Source organism: Hibiscus syriacus, unplaced genomic scaffold (genome assembly GCF_006381635.1).
Source record: "Hibiscus syriacus cultivar Baekdansim isolate YM2019G1 unplaced genomic scaffold, ASM638163v2 tig00110944_pilon, whole genome shotgun sequence".
NCBI lineage: Eukaryota > Viridiplantae > Streptophyta > Magnoliopsida > Malvales > Malvaceae > Hibiscus > Hibiscus syriacus.
This window is the reverse complement of record NW_024062925.1, coordinates 782393-786295: the sequence shown is the minus strand read 5'-3', so window position 1 is coordinate 786295 and position 3903 is coordinate 782393.

Sequence of the window (3903 nt, the reverse complement as noted above, 5' to 3'; positions counted from 1 at the left end):
AGCATCCATAGAACTAGAGGTGCACAAAAAATCCGAATATCTGATTTTTGGTAAAAAATATCCGAAATCGGATTTTGGAAAAACCGGTTTTTTTTTTAAACCGGATCGGATATTTAAGAACCGGATAGTATAACCGGTTTGAGAAAAAATTGAACGACCGGTTTTTTTACCGGATTAAAAAGCGGTTTTTTTCAAACCGGATAAAAAACCGGTTTTTTATCCGAAAAAATCCGTTTTTTTTTAAACCGGTTTTTTGCAAATCGAAACCGGTTACACCGGTTACACCATCCGACCCTCTAAACCGGTTAGGATCCGAACCGGTTTTTTTAAAATCCGGTTTTTGGGTTGGGAGAAAAAACCGGATCGGTTTTTATCCGATCCGGATCGGATTGAAATCCGGCTTCTGTGCATCTCTACATAGAACCCCAGAATTCTACTATTCTTTTGAGTGTTTATGAATTCCAGCTTTATAGGGGTGTGCATTTTCGGATATCCGAAAATTTTTACCATTAAAATTATGATCCGTATTCGATCTAAAAAAATAGATTTTAGACCAGATAATCAAATATCCTATCTAAATACAAACTTTAATTTGATAAAATAAATAAATTTAAAGTTAATAGTTTATAACTTTATACAATATATTTTATAATTACACTATATATTTATTAAAATATATTTAAATAATTCTAAAATAAATATTTAATATCTCACTTATAGACTTAAAAATAAATAATTTAAAAGTTGAAAAAAAAAAACTAAAAAAAAAATCATGTTTGCTGGCGCTGGGTTAGAGGGTGAGGCATATGGGGAAGGAGGTAGAGGCACTGGGGCAGAAGGGGGTTGGGGACTGAGGTTGTTGGGTTGGATAAAATTAAAAGGACTGATTTTTTGGATTTTCGGATAATTTGAAATTGAAATTTTGTATACTCTTATTCAATTTTTTTTATATCCAATCTGAATTATTCAAAAATCAAAAACCGGATTGAATATTCGAATTCTCGGATCGTATTAATAGATCAACGAATATAGTCGGTCAAAATCAGATTTTTTTGTACACCCCACTGCAAAGGGATCCCCGAAATTTCCACCCATGTTGCCCTTTCCACATTGATTAAAATTTCCGACCACATACTGATATCAACGAAGATCTGTTTAAGATAGGAGCAATTTAAGACCTCAAGCATGATGAACATGTCTTCATCTTCTATTGAAATTAAGAATTTTTCCCCCTATTCTCAGAATCTTAATCTTCTCCAGACCCCAGTCTTGTAGTCTCCATTGGATGTCAAAAATATAACTTTTATATTAGTTTTCAATTAAGATTATTATCTGATAACAAAAAAAAAAGATAAAGACGTATGATAAATTGTGAACTTTCAAAGTAATAATATAATTTCAAAATTAAATTTAAAGGTTTTATCATCTTTCTACATATGCATTATTTTTTTGTAAGATGAGTACTTTGTATTGATAACCTCATTAAAAAACCTCCCTAAACCTATTGGAGGAAAAAGAGTGAACCATAAGGTGGAAAGAACATAAAGCCGGAAACTAGCTCATGAGATACAACACTGCCTGGGATACAAGAGACAATACATAAACATCTACCCTGCTATTATGAAAACAACTACACACAGAGACAGCAACCAACCGAGAAGAACACATAAGGAAGAGCAGCAATACAATTAGCCACATAACCTACTGTGGAGAGGCCCAAAGCGAAACTCAACAATATTAACATACTAAAAGAACGACCTCGAACTTCAAACAAAATCCTGGATAGCAAGGTAGCTAAACTAGCCACAAATGTATCATCCAAAACTCCAATCTACAAATCCAACAGCTCTAGAAGGAACAACCAGAAAAGCTAAAAGAAGAAACAAAACCGTTTTAATAACCTAAAAACACTGCCTCCTGCACTTCAACAAAAGCCTCAACCCACCTTTTCTTTAAAACAGAATCTGAAATAGATGAATCTGATAATTCAGAGTATAAAAGATCCGATTTATTCAAATTAAATTTCTTTAGTGCTCGATCTCTTCTTCTTCTTTCAACTTTATATAGGAATTTGCCCTGGATATCCAACATAGATCCAAATTTCTTCAACTTAATATTTTTGCTAGAGGATCGGTATGTCAAGACCAACGTCTCCTCAAAATCACACCTAACATGCTCAGATTTTTCTTTTTTCTTATTAATTGAATTTCCATTAGCACTAAAGAGAGCAGAACCCACGTTGAAAGCAACACACTTCCCCCTACTGCCTTGGCACTAGAACTAGCATTAATCAACTCCACTAAAGCTTCCACCGAATTGCCCTTTCCACATGGAATCCCACTATAGGATGAACCTTCAACGGCCCCTACAACCCTCCCACTAACGTCATTACTTGGAGCCTTTACAAAAGAAGCCTTGGCAATATAAAAAGAGAAAATAACCTCAGTGACCAAAAATGCCTTATAATATACGATTTTAACCAACTTTTTTTGGATTTGCCAAAATGACCAACAAAATTGTAATGCGAAATACAAATCGCAACGCGATCTCCAGAATCGCAAATCAGTTCCCAGAATCACAACGCGATTATGAAGAATCGCAATGCGATAGTACAAATTCGCATTGCGATTTTCCAGAATCACAACGCGAATATGAAAATCGCAACGCGAATATGAAAATCGCAACGCGAATATGAAAATCGCAACGCGAACATATAAATCGCAATGCGATTCTGACTATCGCAACGAGTATCCGTAAAATCGCAACGCGTATCCGTAAATCGCAACGACAATACGTAAAATCGCAACGCGTATCCGTAAATCGCAACGACAATACGTAATATCGCAACGCGTATCCTGAGCAATAGGTTGTCTGGCCTCTCTGCCTAAAAAGCCGGCATACAAAAGTACTAGAAGGTATACTCGGACAACATCGACGTCATTCATCCGAGTAAAACCATCTTTCTTATTAAACAATTTCTTCAGGTCGTCGACGTGTAAGTTCGGCTTCTCTATTGACTCATCAGGAAAAACCCGGGATAACCATGATGGGCGGGTGCTATGACGAGTGTACCGATCTACATCATCGTGTCCGAATCGTAGACCAGTGATTAAGCATAACTCCTTCCGCCCAAAACAAGTATACGCCGGTGGAAAATGAAACCATATCTCTTCCTCACCATGTTGTATATTGTCGGGTAGATCGCTAGTCATGGTCTGAAGCCACAAATGGGTCAAATTAGCATCTCCACCCGGATGATGTACTCTCAGCCATGGCCCGAAGCAGGTTTCCTCAAACAATTTTCTTTGTGCAGGTGAAAGCTTCGAAGCAATTGTAGTGGCTAGGCTAACTTTATTCCTTAATGTCAATGAAGCCGAAAAAATTTTCTACAAAAACAATAAACATACCAAGTTAGATATACCAAAAACTACACTGTGAAGATATACCAAAAACAATAAACATAAAGAGTAGTAGTTTATTCTTGAAACTAAAATTTGTAACACTGTTTTGTCTTTTGGTTGAAATAAAAATCGTAACGAGAGAATGACTATCGCAACGCGGAAATGACTATCGCAACGCGGAAATGACTATCGCAACGAGAGAATCGCAACGCGAAATTAAAATCGCAACGCGAAATGAAAATCGCAATGCGATTTTGGTTTCGCGTTGCGATTTTCATTTCTCTCGTTGCGATAGTCATTTTCGTGTTGCGATTTTCATTTTTATGTTGCGATTTTAAGTTTAGAAACTATTCTTCTTCTGCAAATTGAAACTTTAATGGATTGCATTACTTCAACCAAAAGACAAAACAAAGACAAATACTAACTTCACAGGGTTAAAGACTAAACAGTTTAGCAGTATTGGCAGCAATCGAATAAATTTAATAAGAAATCTAAGTGAAAT